The sequence below is a fragment of the Cavia porcellus genome, unplaced genomic scaffold (genome assembly GCF_034190915.1).
Source record: "Cavia porcellus strain 051 isolate PalLab524CR breed Dunkin Hartley unplaced genomic scaffold, mCavPor4.1 scaffold_9, whole genome shotgun sequence".
Taxonomy (NCBI): Eukaryota; Metazoa; Chordata; class Mammalia; order Rodentia; family Caviidae; genus Cavia; species Cavia porcellus.
The window spans coordinates 5,149,798-5,172,170 of NW_026947492.1; the positions used below are offsets into that span (position 1 = coordinate 5,149,798).

Here is a 22,373-nt window from a genome sequence, read left to right on the forward strand (position 1 = left end):
AGTTCACAGTAGCCCTTGCACGGAACCCAAGGACCCCCCAAGACTTGCTGAGCCTTCCAGAGACTGCATGGCATTACAGGCTGTTCTATGCGCCTCCGTTCGGTCTTTCTTCTCTAGAGAAAGAGCTGTGCTGTGCCCTGGCAGCTCTCTCTGGCTTTCCCAGAGCTCTCCCTGTACCTTCCTCGTAGGACTTTCCTTGGCAGAATCTAAACATATCCAAGGCCACCTTGATGCCTGCTTCTCAGAGGACCCAGCTCACCTCTTCTGCGTCGTCTCCATTCTTTATACAGATCATCTCAGCTTCTAAGTCCTTTCTCAGCCCTCCTCACATTAATTCAGCATCACTGAGGTGCAGAACCTTCTGGAGCATATAGGTTGCCTAGAGAGCTAGCATGGGTGGCGAGCTGCGTAGGGATGGCACTGTCTTACTCAGGTATCAGGGGACGACCTCGTTGGGAGTATCTGCTACTCAGTACATTTTACCTTAGGACTAATAGCACACAGAACACTGTTTGTTCTCTGTGGTAAGCACTGAACTGAGAATTTTAGCTGCATTACTCACTGAATCTTTACTACAGCCTGTGAAGATTTTGCAGATGCAGAGAGTGAAGGAGTTAATTATTGACCAAAGCCTTCAAACTAATGTGCAATTGGCAGAGCCAGGGTTGAACCCTGCTGGTCTGCTCCAGCTGCCCATGACCTCCGTGGACAGGCTCTGGCCTGCAGCCAAGGCAAGAGCAGCCTCTGGGGCTGCAGAACTGAAGGGTGCTGGAGGCACAGGCAGCCAGACCACAGCCGGGGATGGTGCAGTCCCCATCTGGGGCAGCTCCCGCTTCAGGTAGAGGCAGAACCTGGCCCAGGGAGTGGGTCAAGTTGCCCACAAGGAACTCGAGCGTCTCTGAGGGCAGAGGGTTTGAAGAGGGAGGAGGGTACAAGGAACTGGAGGGCTGGTAGCAAAGAGGCAGAGGCACTTCTGGAGCAACTTCAATGTCATGCTGAATTAGACCATAAAAAGTAAGTGCTTTTTAAAAGCAGTTTTGCCCAGCATGGTACGCAATGTCAACTTGCTTTGTCATTCAGAGGCATCGCTCCTCACAACCCCGTGTTTGGGAGAGGGGTGAAGCTACTGCTGAGAGGAACAATGGCTCAGCTTCTCTGTTGTTTGCTGCAGGCTGAAGCAACCCAGCCCTGGATCAATCTCAGCCCCAGCGTCTTAGCTCCTAGGCTGTGTGTGCTTAGCTCTTGCAAAAGGCTGGAGCCCCACAGAGCCACCCACACACTGTGTGATCTAAGAGGAGCCACTGGTCATCTCTTAGTCATGTAAGTATTACCTCCAAACACAGCAGGAGTGCTGGTATCTTCGCATTAGGTCCCTGGAAAGGTTAAATAAAAGAATCTATGCCCAAGCTCTGGCATATAATCAGCACTCAAAAACGACTGTTTCTGCTGTTTACTCCCTTTGGTATCCGCTCTTGTCTGAATGATTAAAGTTTGAGACTTCAAAAAGAAAGGAAAGAGGGTCGTGTTCCATTCCAGGGAGTGACAGACGAGGGTACTGCTCCCCAGTATTGAGTTTCTCCTCTTCTTCTCGGGTCTCCCTTGTCTTAGAGTGTAGTTGTGTGGTGCTTTCTGGCCTGTGGAATGTGGGGATGAGGGACATACCCTTCTCGTGGACCCAGCCCATCAAAACCTGGCATGTGTGTCCCTGCTCCACCTTCTCTTTTGTTCTTGCAGTGGCCTCCCTAGAGGTGGCCTTGCTGCGGGTGTTACAGCCCCAGTTTCCCCGTGCCTGCAGGGAGGGAAGTCCTCCCACCCGCCACTGCCCACTCCTGCAGCCTGTCTTGTTGTGTCAACCACTAAGAATTTGAGGTTGCCTGTGATAGCGCTCAGCCCACCCTGACTTTTTCGTTCATCCAAACCACAGTGATTTTGGAGCTGTCTGTGGCTTTAGACTATTTGGAAGTTTCGTGAAATGAAGGAGAGACAGGATGCAGCCCCTAACGCCGTTCTCTGTTTAGGTATTCAGGGCAGCTCACTGATTCTTCATATGCAGTTAGGGCCCCCTCCCCCTGAGGGAACCTATGAGACCTAAGAGCCTGTTGTCCTCCAGAAGGACCTGGAGAAGACGCTTGGTCCCTCATTCCTAGGGCCTCGAGCTCTGGCCCAGCCAGCCCAAGTGACTCCAGAAACACTGGGTCAGCATTTTGGGGAAAGACCGAGGTCACTGCGGTTCTATTGGGATCATGTGAGTGCCCAGAGAGACTGAGTGCGTCTATGCCAGCGTGTGTGGGCTGGAGCTAAGTTACTTTGCAAATATTTATTTGTAGTTGTTTTTTTCTTAAGCAGCTGTCAGAGGGAGCATAGTCAGGGAAAGCTGCGACTAATCTCTGTGTTTCTGGGAGTCAGCAGCTGTGCACTGGTTTGGAGCCCCACAGCGATGGTTGATGACTGAGTCCTCTGCCTCTCCCCCACTTTTAGCTACACAACTGCTGACCCAGGGCTTGCCCTTGGTCAGGGTCCACCTCACGGGAGACTGTCAGAGTGCTCTGCCTCCCAGGAAGTGCAGTGGTTAATGTGAACTGGGTCTTTTCATTGTGACTTGCCAGATAGGACTGATTTAGATACAGACTGAACTGAGTTCCAATCTTAAGGAAGTGAACTATGGAAAAACTTCAAAATAATTATTCAACCTTTTAAAATTTTAAGGGCTGGGGATGTAGCTTCATGGTAGAGTGCTTGCCTAGCATACACAAGGCCCTGAATTCAATACCCAGTACCACACACACACACACACACACCCACCCACCCACACACACACACACAAACACACAAATTAAAAATAAAATAAAACTTTTTTTAAAAATGAAGTTTTAACTATATATTTTTAAATCGGGGATAATACTAGCAATTTCCTGGTAATGGGAGGCTTAGGCTAGATCATTAAAGTGCCCATTCATGTCCATGATAGGTGCTTCACGAGGGGAAGAGCTGGCTTTGACCTCATATTCTGTTGAACTGGGGAGAGGCCTCTGGACACCCCTCCCCAGGCTGTCTCTTTCCCCCAAGCCCATGGGCTGCTGCACACCCTCTCAGGGAAACAAGACTAACTTGGATGCTGTGCTCAGAACCAAGAGCAGGACGGGAAATGGGTGGAGAGTCCATATCAGGGCGTCCGAGTACAGAAGGCTGACGGCCAGGTCCCAGACCCTGGGCCCACTCTATCTGGCCCCGAATCCTGCGACCGCCTTCTGGTTATGTGCTCCTTCATCTCTCTGTGCCCTGAATCCTTGTCGGAAAACTAGGATTAATGACAACTTAGGGCTGCCTAACAGTCAAATAAGTTAATGTATGTGGCACACTTAGAACTGTGGCTGGCACATGGTGAGCACACAGTTTTTATCGATGACCTGGCAAGAAATTGGAAGCAGAGCTGGGGCTCTTGTTGGGGGCTGTGTAGACAGAATAGAGTCAGTACCGCTCCTTTACCAACATCCTCTTCCGGACCACATTCCAAATACCTGGAAGCCCGGACTCAAGTCACCTGAACTATACTTCAAGGTTTATAGGAGTTTCTTCCCTGGCCCACCCTTCCTGGGTGGAATTCAACACGACATGCAAACCCCACTCCCTGAAGTGTGGGGGGCTGCTCAGGGAGCTGAATAAAAACAGATGGAGCTTCAACTTGGGGTTTGAGAGCCTGGTGGCACGGAATTGGAGGAGACAGGGGCAGAAAGGGACTGGACTGGAGTCCTCTGTCCCTTTCATTTCAACCACTGCATACAGACATCGTGTTAGGCTTCCAGCAAGCTTGGCTGATTATAGTCCTGATGGCAAGATAAGGAAAGGCCACTGTCACTGGTGTCCCTAGTTAACGAGAATAAGTGGGCAAGCAACAGATACACAGCACACACCAGCCAGCTGGTAGGGACTCATGAGCAGTCCTGAGGTGAAGACTCCTGGGGGGCTCCAAAAAGCACGTGCATTAGCCTTTCAAATCCAGCTCTTCCCCCGCGGCAGGGCTAAGCTAAACTCCAGGGTCTTTGCAACCCAGACCCCAAAGTGATCTTCCAGTGACCCTGGGCTCTGCAACTCAAGCTGCCACAACCCCAAGGGCAATCTGTTGGTTTAGGTTTTTGGATTTCAAGGAACAGAACCTCAGTCAAGGTTCATTAAGCTACACAGGCTTTGTGGTCTGGATGCACATGGGGGTAAGAATACGAGCCGCCAGCCGGACTTGGAAGGTTCTCTGGAGCAGATGATCAGGCTTTGGAAAGAGCAGGGCCGAGGTGGGTCAAGGGGTGGGCATGGGGGAGACTGAGGGCAGAAAGCCCTTCAATCCAAGGGGTGCTGGGAGTCAGGGTGCCCAGGACATCGCCCTAACATGCCCTACCTCCTCCAAGGCTCCAAATCGTCCACTCCTCCTGCTGCCGCTGGCTTCCTTGCTTTCTGCTCTGACTTCTCTCTCATGACTTCCGTTTGCCCAGAACTTTGGCTTGCTCGTGGCCTTGCAAGCTGCCCTGCGAGCTTCTCTTCACCTCAAGTGCCTTAATCTTCTGCGCACACTGCTAACTTCTCTGTTCTTTCCAGTTTTCTCCAAGTCATTGCTCTTGGGAAGAAATGATAATGCCAGGCCACCTCCGTGGCCCCTGGGCAGTGTGCAGGTGGGCTACCTGTTACGGTTTCAATGTGTCCTCCCAAGTTCATGTGCTAGAATCTTAGTCCCCAGTGCAACAATGTGGGGCCTGTAGGACAGGATGAGGTTCTGAGGGGTCCGTCCTCACAAAGGGGTTAATGACACTGCTTAAGAATGGCTTTTGTACAAAACAGTTCTGTCCCCTCATGGTGTCTGCAGGCAGCAAGGAAACCCTCACCAGGTGTGGTTTCCCAGCTTGGCCTTTCCAGCGTCCAAAACCATAAGAAATGTCCCTGTTTTTTACAAATTAGCCAGTGTTAGGTGTTTGTAGTAGCACAAAACAGACTAAAACACTACCCTGTGTCAGTCGAGTGGGAGTTACATGATCCAGAACACACATGCAAGACATGGCAAATGCCACCAGAAGTCTGTTTAGGTCAGCGTAGGAGGGAGTGTGGACGCCAGCTCGTCCCAGGACACATGCCCTTGCCTCCGTTCTGCTCTATCTTCTGCAGGACTCTCCCAGTCTAACCACAGCACACAGAAGCAGGGTACCCAGGAGAAGACACCCGAGGCGCTGGCGATCCATGTAAGGTTTGAGTTACTGATCCTGTCTGCCTGCGTGCATTCTTCTATTCTTTCCACTCACCTCTGAATTGAAGCACTCCTGTTTATTTAACTTCTTTATAAAATAATGAAATCAACAATGTTCCCACAAGTATTTGATAAATAGCTATTACAGTGAAGTTATACTCAGCACAGGAATTTGAACTGAAGTTGATAGAAAATTACAGAGTGAATATCCATTAGAAGTTATACTTTATGGCTGCCATCAAGAAATCAACTGATAACAAATGTTGGTGAGGCTGTTAGGGAAAAGGAACACTGCTCCACTGTTGGTGGGAGTGCAGACTGGTGCCACCACTATGAAAATCAATATGGAGAATTCTCAGAAGACTAGGATTGGAAGTTCCATTCAATTCAGCTATTCCCCTCCTGAGAATTTCCTAGAAAAACTGAAAAGGTCATGTCACAGTGATACATGTGCACTCATGTTCGTAGCAGCACAATTTGTAATAGCTAAATCTTGGAAACAACCAAAATGCCCATCAACCACAGAGTGGATGAAAAGTACATGATATTTTTATGCAGTGGAATTTTACTCAGCTATAAAAAAGGGTGATCTTGAGACCTTCACAAGTAAATGGAGATAACTTGAGACTATCCTCATTAGTGAAATAAATAAGAATCATATTTATAAATATCACATTGTGTCTCTAGTGTAAAAAGTAATAACAAATGTAGGAGTAATAAAACCCAAAATGTGTAATTGATATTGTAAAAAAGATAGAAAAAGAAAGGGCTCTAAAGGATATAACTGCATGTATGTTTAAGTGTGTGGGATTGATAACCATATTACTAGGTTTTTGTTGGATTATTGACCAGAACTGTTTGCAGTCTCACTGTTTGAATGTCCACTTTGTATGCTTTACTTTTATAACTTGAACAACTATTTCTAAGAGGACAATATGTAATTATCAACTAGTGATTTCTTACTGTTTAATTTTTTGAAATTATGTATTATTTCTACCCTTTTTATGCTTTATTTTCTTTTTAAATAATTTTTTAAAAAGAAGTTATATTTTATTACTTGTATTACATATCTTATTTGGTCTTATTAGCATCAAAGTAGAATTTTCAGGGAACATTCTCTACCTTCATATTCATTTTTTCTTTCTTCTTTCTTATTTTCTTCTTTTTTTCCATCATACTTATTTTATGGATGAAGCAACTGAAGTTTAGGGAGAGCTGGTCCCTCGCCTAAGGCCCCTCAGGGAGCAATAGGGAACTCCGTACTTGATCTTGGGTAGCAAGACGAAGGCTCTCAGTAGCACCCCTTGTCTGCTCTGGGGCTATAACCTTTATCTGTGTCGGTGTATTATTGGTTTTCATTCATAATCCTGCTTGTCCCCAGGTCTCCAAGAGGTAGCATCCTGGGTGGTTATGTGTCTAAGTGTCTCTTCCCAGTGCTGACTTCTCAGACTGTGCCTTAACTTCTTCCTCACAGCTGGATAATGGATGCCTTTTCTTCCTTTCCCTGCCCTTTCCTGCCTGCCCTTCCCTGTCCATGGTACTGGACTCCAGAGCTACCATTTTTTAGGTCCCTGGGGAATTACTACTATTTTCTCTGCTCACCTTGAGGTCTCCACTTGTCAGGAGCATGCATAAATTGAGCTTTATTGTGGCTTCTTATACTCATATATTTTGTTCATATTAATTTCCCCGTAGCCAAAAAAATCTTATTTCCAACTCTAAGGCTCCTAAGCTGGTCTGGCCTCACCCTTCCGGGCAGCAGGTAAAGCATGACTTTCCCTGAGTTTACACCAAGCATCTAAGTTTCTAGCTGTCACTGTTTCTAGCTGGTTAGTTAAATCATAGGATGTTGTGAGTTAGGAGTAACTTATGGGACAAGAACAAGATGGAATCTGAGTCAGGTTCCAGGAGAGATGACAGGAAATTTTTATTTAATTGCTTTATATGATCAGGAAGAAAGTATTAAGGAGGAAGCCGGAGCTCATTGTGCCGTGGAGTGAAGAAGGTGGGTGGAGAGCTCCATCCTTAATCAGAGTCTAGCGGGAAGCCAGGAAAGCTGCGGCTCCAGCTGATTGCTGCTCTGATGGTGGCTGAGAGAGAAATCTGTGCAGCAAATGCATGTGAGCTGAGTCCGTGTGTGTGTGTGTGTGTGTGTGTGTGTGTGTGCCAGCCTGTGACTGTCACTGTTTTATATCTCCCATCTAGTGACTGACATGTCCAAGTACTACCAAGTTTCCCTTCCATCTCCTGAAGGACCTCCACCATGACATCTGTGAGGATAAATAAAATGCAGGTGATGTCTCGCTCATGTAACTGGGCATGGTAAGTGCGCCCAGCTGATAGGAGCTTCTCCTCCGTGAGATCATCCAGAGTCCCAGATTCCTTCCATCTTGTTTCTCTAGCATTTTGTAAGAAATGATTCTCAAACGTGGCTACACATGGAGTTCAAAGGCAGCCAAGTTTGAGAACCATTGTCTTGGGGTGTCTTTCTTATCTACGCAGCTGAATCTGGATCACAGGTACACACACTGGCCTGAGACTACATGGATAGTTTCCAATGGTACCCTGATAATTTGGTCATGGTATACAAGCCGTAATTAATACTAGGTGATAGGTACTAAGATCCTTAAGGAGGCTCCAAAGGAAGATTACCAAAGACGTCTTTGGAAATCACAGGAGGAGAATCTAAAAATATGTGTTACCTAAACAACTTTGGAAATCAGAGAGGTTGTCTTGGAGGCCGAGATCCTTGACAGAAACATATGACACTGGAAAAGCTAGATTTATATATCTGATTAGCTTCTAGCTTTATGTATTCATCCACAAAATGGAGCTAATAAGGATTATGGAAGATAAATGCTACAACACTTAGCACAAAGCTTCCCCATAGTTAGCAATGAATAAATATAGGCTGTCCTGTTAGTTATTTTCTGGGGTAGATAACTGTGGAGATCGGAAGACTTTATGGTGCCAAGACACAGTCAGGATTAGGGCTAAGTTTTCAGACGATTTTTTATTTGTGAACAAGGAAGCCTAATATAGCTACCTGGCAAAAGCTCCTGCTGCTGCTGGTGCTGGTGCTATGATCCTGCATGTACAGGCGGAGATACAAGAACATAGTTATTAAGAAGAAAGAAAGCAAAGTTTCATCTAGAACTCCATTCTTGGCCCAGAACCTGCTGGGGGAGATTATCTGGCTGGCTTCTCTGTGGCCTCTCTGCCTTCTGGCTCCAAGGATGCTGAGGCAGGCGGGGGCACAAGGACAACCTACTTTGCCCTCCTGTCTGCAGGAGGCGTAGATGAAGTTGGCTGCTGTCCTCCAGTTTTGGCTTCATTTGCAATGAGACCCCGTGCTCAGCTTCTACAAAATCCCTTCTCCCTATTTCGTCCCTCTCTGCCTCAGGCAAATGTGCTGCTGTGTGTCCTATGCTTCATCTGTGCTGTTCCCTGGAACCCGTGCCCCTCCCTGCAGAGCCCCTGGGTCCAGCAATGCCCTTCTGCTCCCAGTCCTGTCAGCTCTAGTATTTCTCTCCCTTTGTCCACTGAAGTGAAAGTAAAAAGTATGCACCAGTGTCGTATACGGAGAACGTTCAGGTACACAGTGAGAGGGTGAAGCCTGGGGGTTGCTCTCTGATCTCAAAGGACAGAAATAGGAGCGGGAGACCCCCTCCTCGTGGCCCCTGGGGCAGGATGCAGAGGAGCTAGAAATCTCCCTGGAGGGTCTGCAGGGATTGATTTCTGACAACAAATTATGAGACTGGGAAGCACCACCAGGTTCACACACAACTGAGTTTGTTAAAGATTTTCAGAGGCAGCACGAAGGCCCAGCACTCTCAGGCCCTTGGCTCTGACATCTAAGAGGACACTTTCTCCCCCAGCCCTGCTCCCTTCTTCCTCATCAGAGCTATAATTGTCATCACGCTGGGAACAGCCACAGATGCATTAGCAGCTCTCCTCTCAGTCAAAACAGCTCTCCGGCTCTCTCCCTCTCACACACCTGCCTGTCGGCCCCTGTCAGACAGTCACATTCAAAGATTCACAAAGTAAAGGAGAAGAAATATGCGAATGGAGCAAAGGCAGAGGTAATTTATCTCTGTCTGTCACAGCACTCTCCACACCAAATAAAGAAACATAAATCGGGTTTCCTCTCACCATCTGTGGTCACAGCAGCTGTCCCTGCAAGGAGGGAAGGCCAAGGAGAGGCGAGGCATGGGGGACAGGCTGGATGGACTGGGGGCCGACTGTATGTGTGCTACGGACTTCTTACACAGCTACACACAATCACGAAAGTCTTCCCAAACTTTCCAGCTGAGGGCTACATCTCCCTTATCAAATGACCCTGCACAGAAATTTCTGTTTGGTGAGGAGGAGTCACAGCAAGAAAGGCAGTGTCAGCCCTCACTGAACTCAGAGTCTGATGGAGGAGATCAGCATGTGATGCAAACTCTGAGCTTAGTGCAGGGTTGTGGCGCCTGGTGGTTGAAGGCATCAAAGCCAGGGAAAGACTCTGAAGAGTTTCCACAAAGGAAGGGGCCTCCAAGCTGAGACGTGAGGATGCAGCCAGTTGATAGTGAGGCTCACAAAACCATCGGGGTGGGATGTTGGGCATCCAGAGCAGGGAGAAGGTTTAGGTAGGAGATGGTGGTCTGGGCCAGGTGAGTGGCAACAGGATTGGGAAAATGAGAAGAAGGTAACAGGTTTCTAAGAAGTGGAATGAACAGGAATTGGTGAGATTGAGCATGAGGGACAAGAGCGGAAGGCCCCGGGTTGTGGCCTGGACATCTGAGTGGCTGGCTGAGTCTTTGAGTACGGGGAGGCAGAAGTCTAGAGTCACAGCTGATTACCTGCATGTGGGTCACATCAGGACCCGCCTGCCCGTGGCCAGGTGAGTGGTCAGTAAGGTGAGTTAACACCAAGACCCCTTGGCTGTGTGAGGAGGCAGGCGTGGGGTCAGCTCACGTGTCCCTTTTGTACCAGAGCTCTCTGCTGACCTTGACTGCCCCTGACACCCCAGGTCAAGGCCAGGGGCCTCTCCTGCTGCTTCCATGGCTCTCGATTCCCAGCCATGAGCCTGTTTGGGCTTAGTAATCTGTTTCCCTAGAAGAAGATAAGCTCCACAGAGGCAGAGACTGTTGGTCTTTCTTGCTAGCATATCATAAGCTCTTACTAATCAGTTTCTGAATGAGTGAATGTATGAATGAATGAGCGATCTTGGCCACTGGGTGTACATTTCCGAGGGCAGGAATTCGATTAAAGGTATTATCATGCAATCTCCTGCACTGCATGAAGTGTTTCCTAAATAGCCGCTCTGCCTCCATTCTCCATCATCAATCTGCTTTCCACACAGTAGTCAGAGACCTTTTGAAATATAAGTGGGATCATATGACCACTTACCTCAGCCCTCTCAAGGCTTTTTACAGACCCGCCACAAAAATGTAACTACCTAATGACGCCTCGCAGGACATCTGGGCACTGGCCACCCCACTTCTCAGCTACCTCCAGTCTTGTTCGTTCAGCTCTTACCCCACAGCATCTACCCCGTATCTCAGACTTTGTGTGCAAATATGTACAACTTGTGTGTGTGTGCACAAACCTGACTACATGTGTGTGCCAAGAACCACATATGTACTGCTAATTTCTGCCTAGAAAACATCTTTCCCTTCTCTGTGTGGGTTCATCTTTCAAGCCTTCGCTTCTCCCCCGTGATAAACTACACACCAGCACCTATTCCCTTGTCTCTTCATTTTCATTTCCTCCTTAAAGCTATCAGGAAGAGGAACACAGTATGTGTCTGTTTACTTGTTTAAAGCAGGCCCTATCTCTTGTATCGCAGGCTCCATCCACTGGATGCCTATTACTGTGTGCGGCACATACCCAGAGTTCTCGAAGTTTCAAAGGATGAGCATGTATGTCAGTTCAGGTGCAGGGAGAGAAAGAGGGTCCATCCTGCAGAGCTAGAGAGACAGAAGCTGTCCCAGTGCAGGAGGAGTGAGGAGGGGAAGACCTTCAGTCACCACTCAGCCACCCAGGCACTCAGGAAAGCACCTGAATAATCACCGGGGGTCCACCTGGTGCTGGAGCTCCACCAGGTCATGGTGACTCAGCCAGGGACAACACAGACAAGGTCTCTGGTTTTCTGAAATTTAATTATAATATCAGCTGGAATGAAAAAGAGAATAAATAGGTAAACACTTGAACAAAATCTTTAATACATAGGGAGGAACTAAACAGGGTGCTGCGTGGAATACTAGTTTACAAGTGTCAGGCGTTGGAGCCTGGCTGGCCTTGGGGTCCGAGGCCTGTGTGGAGGGCACAGCTGTCTCTCCTCTCTGTGGCTGACAGGGAAGCCACAGAGCTGATGCTGGCCTCAGCCAAGAGACCGGAGTCCATGGGCATCTTCCTTCTCTGAGTTGTCTGTCTAGACTGAGGCTGGGGTTGAGGTTAAATTTCCAGAGAAAGTGACAATCCCACACCTCTATCCCTTTACTCTTTACCCCTTTTAGTTCCTTTGTGACACATTAAGAATGGATTCTTTTAGGGTATTAGAAAAGACAAAAGGTCCTTCAAACCAGAGGCAGATGTTTTGTGAATTTTGATACAAGAACTAGAACTGCCAGGCAGACAGATCTGTGGGCAGACTGTGAACCCTGTGTCCCAGAAAGCCATCCCCCTTTCCTTGGAACCCCTTACCCTCTGCCTCTGGGGACAATTGTACTGCAGAGGCTTCCGTGTCCCTCCACCTACTATGGAGAGGATGGAGCAGGAGAGGAGCCCAGGAAGGCACGAAGATGTGAAGCGTGGGCACCACTCCATGGCCACCCCTGCAGTGGGGACCACTGGGTCAGAGCTCAAGGTAGCTATGCTTTCTGGGCCTCGGTTTCCTTCCTGGATGCCAGAGCTGTTGGTACACATGGCAGGTGTCCATCAAGTCATTCCAGGCGCTGGTGTCATTCTGGGGACTCTGGGTGATCACGCTTAGTCCTCAGCACCCCTCAGGGACAGAGAAGGCTCTCCATATGGCAGATGAAGGGAACAGGATACATAGAGCTCCAGGCCCATCCCAAGTCCCCCACTGGCAGGTGGAAGAGCCACTGGCATCCAGGTGGTTTCACTTGGGTGCCTGTGCACTTGACACTGAATACTTTGTGCCCTCAGTGTTGGAGCCATAAAAGTGGAAATCAGACTCCATAAGCCACAGCCCTGCTCAACAAATGTAACCTCTTTACTCTGGCTTGATCAAAAGCATTTCCCCCCGCCCCCAGTGTTTTACAGTTTTTTCATTGTAGGTTCATTCCCTAGGTTGGCTCTTGCTGGGTTTGGATCAGGAACCCTCCAGAATTTCAGCTTGTAAGCCCCTATGAGGAATTAGAAAAAGCCCAGTGTGGTGGCCCATGCCTGTTACAGGATTATTGTCTCAAAACAAATATAAAAACAGAGTTGGGCATGTACCTATGTGGCAAGGTCCTGGACTGTATTCCCCATACCACACACACACACACACACACACACACACACACACACTCACACACACACACATAATTAAACACACACACAAATAAATAAATAGAAAGAAATTATTTTCCCATGTAAACTTATCATAAATGTAAACAGTTTAATAAGATGTTATTTCTAAGTTATAAATCACTACAGCACTCTTTTAGATGTATCAGAAGAAACTTAACACAATAGTACCTTGATACTTACCATTATCTGCATAATAAGATCAAATAAAGCTCTCCCCTCTAAAAACAAAAGCTCTTTTGCACTTGGTAATTTTACTTTATTCTTTTTTCTTCTTAAGCTCTATCCCACTTTCTCATAGATTTTTCACTGTTTTATTGTGTATACTTATGCTTTAAAGTTCTTTATTGATCATCTCATCATATGTAATTAAAACTAATTTTTAAAAATAGTTTCTGTGGGGGTCAGGGCTGTAGTTCAGCGGTAGACCATTTCTTAACATGTACAAGCCCTGGGCTCAGTCTCAAGACTGAAAAATATTCTGCAACTATAATTTCTGAACAGTAAAACATTTTTCTTTTCTTTGAAATATTCCTACAATAATTAGTATTAGGTAATTGATCAGAAATAGTATATGTAAAAAATTTGTGGAAAATATTAAATGTGCAAGACTTTAGGGGCCTGTCCATGGATGGACACTCACTGTTGCTACGCTATTCACAACGAAAGCACAGAAGGCGAACTGTATCACTGTAAGTGGACAGCATGCCGTGGCTTATTATTACAGCTGCTGACAGCGTTATGTATTGTGGAATGCTCGGCTTTTTTTTTCATTAAATGAATCCAAATCTCATCAGCTGATGCTAGAAAAGAATAAAGAAGAAGATCTACAGCTGGCAGCAGGAAAGAATGAAAGACGGGGACACCTCTCACGTGTGTTTATGTGTTCCCACGACTTGAGGATGTAATGTTGAGGGAGGGGAGGAGCTCCACCTTCTCCTTCTGCAAACCATGCAAAGCGTGTGTCTGAGATGTGTGTGTGTGAGGGTACTGCCACCTGCCAAGTCCCTTCCAACTGAGAACAGTGAAAATGTAGAGTGTGAGCTTTATGGGAGACTGATGCACTCAGACACTTATTGATATGTTTTTTATTTTTATTTATTTATTTAGAGACATCATGTTGCTGTGTGGTTCATGTCGGCCTTGAACTTAGTACGGAGCCCAGGCTGGCCTTGAATGTAAGGTGATTCTTCTTCTTCAGACTCTGAGTGCTAGGACTGTAGCATGCACCATTGCGTTTGTCATGTTAGATAAACCTTAGCATTCCACCCTAAGCTATGAAGAGCCTTGCCATAGATGTTCCCTGGGTGAAATAAGGCCACCTTCGGTAGTTCTGAATGATGTTCTCATTGCTCTTTGCCCTTGGGTTCATCCCTCAGGAGTTGAGGAAGGAAAATGTGGAGTTCTTGCATCAAAATTCATCATTCCCATCAGCCCATGAATGCAAAATGTCCACACGTGACACATCCAATTATTAATAGAAATATATAGAAGATTATAGAAGAGCACCCACAGGTTTATGAAGCCTTAAGTTCAAGGGGGTCTATGGTGATTCTCCAGTCTCCACTTCTCTCTCCTATTTGGAGATGATAGAGAACTAACAATCACATGGTCAGTGTTTTTTTGTGCATAGAGCTGGGGTTGTAGTCACTTTCTACCATTCAGTGCAGTTGGGTGAGATTTGGAAGGTGACCGTCAAGCATCTTTCCTGAGATTTCTGGGGGCCCCCCAGGACAGAAAGACTGGGGTTTTCCTGCAGGAAGTTGTAGTGTTTATTCTTCACCTTTCTGTGTTTTAAGAAACAGCTATGAATTACCAACTCCTTGATGTCAGTTGCTCATGCCCAGGTCACACTTTTGGGGTTCCATCTCCAGATTCTGGGCATGAAGGACCTCTCAGCAGTTACGGAGCTCCAGTGTCAGATAAGCACGGGGCAACCTTTGTACTTCTCCAGACATCATTCCAAAGATCCCGCCCAGAACTGACACTTGCAGCCTTCCTTGTAATTTATAGATACCTAGTTTCTTGCACAAAATCCCTTCTTGACTAAAATACCTAAAAGGCTTTGGCTTTCTGCACTAAACCCTGACTGGTATATTGATATGGTCTCCTTTCTTGATGTTCAAAAAGTTTCTTCCTTTAGTGTAAATCATGTAAGACATAGGAAAGAGGAGAAGAATGGTGGGGAACACAACTACTAAAGAGGTATTGGGAAGTTAGGGACAGCATGACATCCCAGTGGAATCACATCCCACGGCAGATCAGGGAGGAGTGCACGTGGATGCTGCAGACGTGGAAACTGGTTCCCCAAACAGTCGTGCCCACGATTCCTTTGGGGAAATCATTATGTACCTCCAGAGCAGTGATGGCAAATCTTTTAGAACTTTTCACGACACAAAAAGCCCACTGTGGCATATGCCCAGTAGGTCTGCCACCAATACTCTGGAAGTACCCTCGCTCAGAGATGTGATGCTCTTTAAAAAATTTTCTAGAGACTTACTGGAAAAATAAAGCACTCAGCTCTCTGTCACTAGCCAGCCACTGTGTATTGGCTGGTTAGCACGGTTTCTGAGGGACATGTGGCTGCAATTTTTATGTGGGAAGTGGAAGAGGGCAGGAAGAGAGGTAGACTGTGACTGAAGAGGGAACGGAGGAAAATGAGCGGGTGGCCACTGGGGTGCGGAAGCCCCACTGCAGCTTTTATTACAGCTGTATTAGGCCGATTGCTCGGTGACCTGCCATTACTAATGCCACCCAGTACTTAGGACCTGTGGTGTTCAATCAGCATTGGCTCAGTAAGTGAATTAAAAGTTCCAAAGATTATAAGAGACACAAAATGATGAAAACCAGTGCTATTCATTCCAAAACAGGCTTCAGAAGACAATTAGTAAGGAACAGTCAACCATAGCAAAAATGCAAGCTTTGGAACCCTGATTCCATCTTAGGCTGGCTTATAAACTGGGCTGGCTTATAAACTGTGCGGGACTGGGAAGGAAGTTGCTCAACCTCACAGTGTTTTTCTTTTAACAGAGCAAAAATAGATTGAAAAGACATCCGAATCATGTGACTATTGTGGAGAGCAAATGGAAATAAGGTAGGTGGAGGACATACCTAGTGCATTATGAAGCAAAGAACCTGTAACACAATCTTATCCAAAAATGTGCATCTTAGTGTATGCATTTCATTTTTATCATATACGTATTATTCAAAATTAGCAGAAGATGATGTGTAACTTTAAATAGCAATTTAGACACAGGCTCTGTGCAGAGGGCACCAGCCTGTGCAACTTTCTCCATCCTGCTGCCTCTGAACCAACTGTGTTGTAGCTTTGCAGAGGGGCAGTGAGGACCCTCTAGGCCTGTCTTACAGCCTGTGTACCAGGCAGGTACCCAGTGCTGGAGGAACCCTGGAGTGGAGCAGAGGTGCCCATGTTCCCTTCTTCTCCAACAACTGATAATGTTAATCTTCTGTATTTTAACTAGGACCTTTATTTTATCAGTTACCTTCCTTGTTACTGGGACAAAATATCTAGTATGCAAGAGTTAGAGGAGGAAAGGTTTATCTTAGTTCATTGTTTACAGCGATTTTAGTCCATAGTTGGCAGAATCCAAGGCAGGGCAGGGTGGCAAAGGAGACAGTCCATAGCATGGCAGGCAGGAAGACAGCGAGCAGTGAGCTCCCCATTCCCTTTTATTCTGTTTTGCTTCATTCATGCCCAGAGTGAGTCTTCTGCATTCAGTAAATCCATTCAGCTACACCAAGAACTGTGCTGCTCCAATCTGTGGACTACTCCAGTTACCACACACCCGTTATCTCTATTCACAAACCCTAGGCCCAGCTACCTCCAAAAAGCACCCCCTGTGAACACATGAGGCATTGAGGAGATATTCAGATACCAACCGTAATAACTTTCCACCATTCTGTATTGAAGTCCAAGCTAGCCAACTTGGACTGAAACTTTTGAAATAGGCTCAGTTAAAAGTTTGCCTTAAATCTCAGATGATACTTTGGACCCGGGCTTTTCAGCAGTGCCAAAACTGTTAAGAATGTCTCAGTATTTAAGAATGTCTTAAATACTCTGTGTTTAAATGCAAATGATGAAAGAATCAATCCGGGATAGAAAATGATCCTCACATTTCACATTTCTCTGAGTGAATATGCAAAGTACTGCATCTTCAGAAAAAAAAAAATGGCTCCTTTGTACAGAAAAGATTCTTTAGTACCATGCATACCACATCTGAAGTGTCAAGGCATACATGTTGGTTTGAAAGTTAAAATGTCACAAATACTTAAATCATAGAAAGCATTTTCCTAGGCTTGCTTTTGCTGTTTCTCAAAAGCACACTGAATTCAAGCGTAATGATGTGGTGTTGTAATCACAGCATTCTGGTGACTTGGGCAGGAAGATCACAAGGGAGAGAATGACCTGGCCAGTTTAGTAACTTAATGGGAACTTGGTGGAGGTCTGAAAAAAAGCCTTACACAGAAGCGGGTTCAATATCTAGGACTGCAAACAAAAGGAATAAATAGATAGATAGACAAAAGATAAATACACAGATGCTAAGACATAAAAAATACATATAAATAAATAGCCAAAGGTTTACTTTACTGTGAAGACAAAGATAGGCCCTAGGGTCATCTTATCTGAGAGGAGTGCTTAGGTCCTGGGCCTCAACTCTTGTTAACAGGCATCGCAATCCAGTGACAGCTGTCTCCTGAGCTCATTTGGTTGAGGAGCATGCTGAGGTGTGTCCCCCTTTTGTAAGGTTGCAGCCTCAAAACCCAAAGCAGGGAAAGTGTCTTTGGACAATTAAGAAGATGGATAACTTCATCCAGGTGTCTCAGGTGACGTTGCAAGAGTCATCCAACAGTGATAGACAACCCTGGGTAGGTCTCTCTAGAGATGACCACTAGGCACCCATAGCTACCAAGCAGCCTCAAGCAGTTCTTTTGAGGCTCAGCCCCCAGATGCAGACACCAAGGAACCCAGGGAAAGTTTCCAAAGGTCCAGGAATCAGGAGCTCAGGGCCATCAAGGAGCCCAGGACAGGTCAGGAGGCCAAAGATGCCAAAAGCCCAAGAAAGATCTCTCTAGGCCCATCCACCAGGTGGTAAAGGACCCCAGGATTCCAGGGAAGTTCTCCAAAAGTTCAGCTACTGAATGCCAAGAACTGATATATAGCCCAGGACAGGTCTCAGGCCTGACAATAGTCACTGAAAACAACTAAGACACTGATGGGAAGTCTCGCTAGGAGAGACCTCTCCCAAGGGCAGAAAGACATCAAGAGATCTAGGGCAGGTCTCCCAAGGCCCAGTCACCACGAATCCAGAAATATGAGGCACCCTGGGGAGGTCATCTCAGAAGAGGTCTTCCCAGGGCTAGCCATGTGTTTAGAAAGATTAAGGATCCTGAAGGGCATCTCCTAGGCTCGCCCACAGGTACCTAAGGACACCAAGAATGCCAAGGCATGTCCACCTTGGTCTGGCCACTACTACTGAAAATCACTTAGTTGGGAGCCTTGCAGAAATCTGACCAATGTGGTTGAGGCAGGCAGGTGAACCATCTCCCTTATGGAGCCCCTGGTGCCAGCTCTCCTGGAAAGATAATCCCATTAGAATTCATCCATTTCAAACATCTCCAGGGTTGAGAAAGGTCATCCGTCCTCCTTAGCTCCCAGCTTTAGATGTGCATCGAGGTGGGCCTCCCAGCCCACCATTCTCTGGCCCAGCTGTAGCACCTAAGCCCTCTAAAATTAGAGAAGAGGGCTGCAGAGCTGGCTGCAGCCTGGTAAAATGCTGCGTGCAGAGCTTGTGCCAGCTCCACCTGCAGCTTTTTCTTCAGCCATGGCGCTGAGGTGAGAATCAACATGAGGAACCCTTCTCCACCGGCGTGCTTGGGGGTCCTGGTGACTCCACAGCCGGAGTCCTCTCCAGACCTTCACCTTTGGCCAGGGTCTGCCTTACAGCTGGCCCGCCCCTCCCTGCTGTTGTTCTTATTTTGTATTTACTGCTGCCCTTATTTCCCAGCCTTGTGTAATTTTAAATGAAAAAAATAGCAATCTTTATAGAAACAGCAAAATTGCTAGAATAATGAGCAAGTAATGCCTTGTCTCCCTTGAAGGTGGAACCGGCACGAGTGAGCTGAGGCTGGACGAGGAGGACTGAAGTTAGGCAGCAAGAAAAACTCCCGGCACGAATGGTGGAAAGCACCGGGCAGATGACAGCGAAGCTGCTGCTTTTTGCCATCTTAGCCAAAAGTCCGGCCAGTGTCGCAGGCCCTGAGCTCCTCAGCGGTCTTTTTAGCCCAAGGCTCGCTGCATAAAAATCTGGGCATTTCCCTGCTGGTAGCTAGAACTCTGCCTTTTTCTTGCTTCTCCCTTTCATTGTGTCCACCATTCCAGTACGCTGAATTCACTCACTCATCAGTCAGCATCCTTACAACTATTTAATGCTTGATGCTGGTGGCATTGGTACTCTTGGATCTCTGTGATGACATCTATAAATGCTAAACATATTCACAAATGTATGTCATTTGGGGCTCACTTTCTCCTTTTTAGCCAAGGAGTAGCCTAAGTTCGATCTGGCAAGCTTTCAGAGAACAGAGGCAGAGCTGCAGCCCCCAAATTCTGCACCGCTCCTGGCCCACAGAGGGAAAGGGAGACAGACAGCTGCAAGGAAAGGCAGGCGCCTGTCATTTCAGCTCATTTGCATATTTTAGACAGCCAGGAAGGGTGGGGTAGGGTTAAAATTAGACCGTATTAGAGGCAGTTGGAGATGAGGAAATGAGTCTAACGCTTCCTTGGTAATTGTCACTAAGGTTGTGGAAGGTGTGCTGTCCCTGAACGCAAGCTGGTAATAAACAACGCAGGAGTCGGAAATGAACAACTGGCTCAGCACTTTCTGGCATGTTTGGGAGGCTCTTTTGAGTGTCTGTGTCTGTCTTCCTCCTTCTTTTCATTTTCTCCTGAGAGCAGAGACAAAGATAATCATTGATACCCTCTAACCAATAACGACAGGGGATCCCCAGCTGGAGTAAATTCCACAATTAGTGATCAGATGACCTCTTCAAGGCTCAGCTAAAGGTGTCCTTCCAGGTGTACAGTGGGAGTGGTCAGACCTACACATAGTTAGTGAGAAGACAACCAGTGATCCAAGCGGCTAAGGGAGTACAGAGAAGAAAGCTTTTGGAGGAGCTTCCTATTGGGGTACCGTTTGATCTTGGCCTGAAAGGGTGAGAACAGTTTGTGCACTAGAGACACAAACGGAGAGAGAAAGGGATGAACTCCCCAATAATGGCATTCATAGCAGGAGATCCCTACTACCTCTGTGGTTGAACACAACACAGCATGACCTAATCTGTGGCTCACTTTGATTGGATCCTAGGTTGCACAAAATGGAAATAAAGCAAGAACAAAAGAGGACATTAAAGCATGGAGGCCCAAACAGGAATTTGCTGATAGGCAATAGGGAGCTTGGAAGGATTCTGAGTGCATGTGACTAAGTTAGGACTGGGCTTTGGGTAGGGTTATGCGGTACAGGGTCTGGGATGGCTTGGAGCAGAAAAGATCAAGTAGGGAAAATCACAGAAGTGATGACATCCCTTGAGGCAGTGGAGCATCCTACCCAAGGACTAAAGAGGAAGTCTCGGTGACTGTGGTTTGAATTTATCCCCCGTAAGTCACCTGTCAGGAACCTAATCCCCAACATGACAGCACAGAGAGACAGGAACTTTGAGGGGTGACTAAGTCATAAGGATTCTGAGCTCATGAATGAATCAATGCAATAACAGAAGGAGACGTTTCTCGGTAAGACGAGTTAATAGTCCTCCATATTTCATGCTTTACCCTGGAATCACAAGACAAGAAAGCCCTCATGGGACGCTGTCTTTTGATGTTGTACTTCAGAGCCTCCAGAATCCCAGCCACATAAACTCCTCCGTGAGGTCTCAGGTATCCTATTATGTTGGGAGCCTGCCGTATTACCCATGAGAATATAGCCACAAGATGGCGTCCGCCTACCGCCTCGCTGCTCCCCCGCCCATCGTGTGCCCAAGATGGCACACACATCCTGCTTCCTGGTTCTTGCTCGGCTTACTGTCCCCGCCATATATGGTAATGATTGATTGCTTCCTTGTTGCCGCCCAATCGCCTGTCCCCACGTGTAATCCCATGATTGGATAACATTAGCTATATAAGCCCAAGTGTAGGAAGTGCCTGACGCACAACACGGAAGAAGCCGTCGAGGACGGACATGTATTGAGGTTGCTGCCCAGTCAATAAAGGTGCTTGCAGAGGCTAAGTGTTCGTGTGCTCCATTCCGCGGGACGGAAGCGGCTCCGGACACTATTACAGCAGCACAAAATGGTCCGTGACACTGCTTCCGGAATGCTAGACCAGCTACAACCCCAAGAGGCTCCCTGCTGCCCACACAGTGAAATGTTTACTTCTTGGCCACTTCTTCAAGTACTCCAGAGCATCTGTACCCTCGCCCTCCTCACTCTTCCTCCCGCCGTTCACTTCCCAGGACATCGTTTCCTCAGCACACTCAGGGCCAGGTGAGTGTGCACCGTCCCACCTCCACCCTTTGGTGCTACCTGTACCTTCAGCCTCTCCTCCATCCCAGCCTCTGTCACCAGCATCTGGTTTTCTCCTCTGTGGTTCCATTTCAAAATGCCAAGCCAGATGAGCAGCGGGGAGACCTGAGGACACCAGAGCATGAGGCCTGCTGGTCTGGTTCTGGAGTCTTCCGCATATCCACAGCTGTGTGACAGTGAAGAATGTGTTGAGAAGTCAGGCTCAGCCTTGGGGAGCGAGCACCCCAGAGGAGCTCCGTGTTTGCTTGCCTTTCCCTTCTCCACCCATCCCAGGGAGATTGTTCATAATGCTGTGCTGACAGCAACTGCCACTCTCCGCTGCTGGGTTTCAGAGGATGACAAAGTGACAGGAAGATTGTACCACATTCTCCAAAAAGGCCCCCTGGGAAGGATGTTGTGTGAGGGTGATTGATTTGGTTCCAGGGTGATGTGTTATTTAGGGAGAAGACGGAGGAGCTGGGAGCACGGAAGGGAGAGAATGTGAAGGGAGAAAAACTAGTAGAGAAAGAGGGAGTCCTTCCCCCACAAGAAAGGTAGTGCTGGGGCTCTGACCCCCCATGGTCAGAAGACAGGATAGGGACCTGGTTGACCAGCAGTCCCCAGAGGCCTGGGAAGTGCCATCGGAGGCACAGGCTAAAGGATGGGGGTCCGTTCTGCTAGCTGGAATTTTGACAGGAGAAGTAAAGATGCTAATGGGAAGAGAGACATTGGCAGTGAGGAAGGATGATCATCAAACCTTACTCTGAAGGCCAGGGTTAGAGCTTTTTAGGGATGCTTTTTTCTCTCCATTCCACACTACGGGAAATACTGTCTAGAGATAAGATGGGTAATGTAGAAATTTTGTTCAGAGTTGATGTGGGGGCAGCAAGTGCCATCTCCCTTCCCCGTGTGGTTCTGAACAAGAATCTATGGTTTAAACCACCGAGAGAGGCTTATATTCACAAAAAGAAAAGAAAATAGCTCAGTGTACACATTAGGAGATTCTAAAAAACAAAGGAAAGGAAAGAGGGAGGGATCCATGGAATCTTCCAGA

General features: G+C 47.2%; 1 long non-coding RNA gene across 2 annotated transcripts; it reads left to right on the forward strand.

Annotated features, from left to right (window-relative positions):
- The first annotated feature begins 739 nt into the window (after nt 1–739).
- Nucleotides 740–21,036, forward strand: LOC134477604 (uncharacterized). Of its 2 annotated transcripts, none has more exons than XR_010049627.1 (6): nt 740–1,014; nt 1,172–1,320; nt 7,433–7,549; nt 13,859–13,926; nt 15,779–15,842; nt 18,869–21,036. It is a non-coding gene; the product is annotated as an uncharacterized LOC134477604 (long non-coding RNA). The 2 variants fall into 2 exon arrangements; XR_010049628.1 differs by having other exon boundaries at nt 746–838.
- Nucleotides 21,037–22,373: the final 1,337 nt, after the last annotated feature.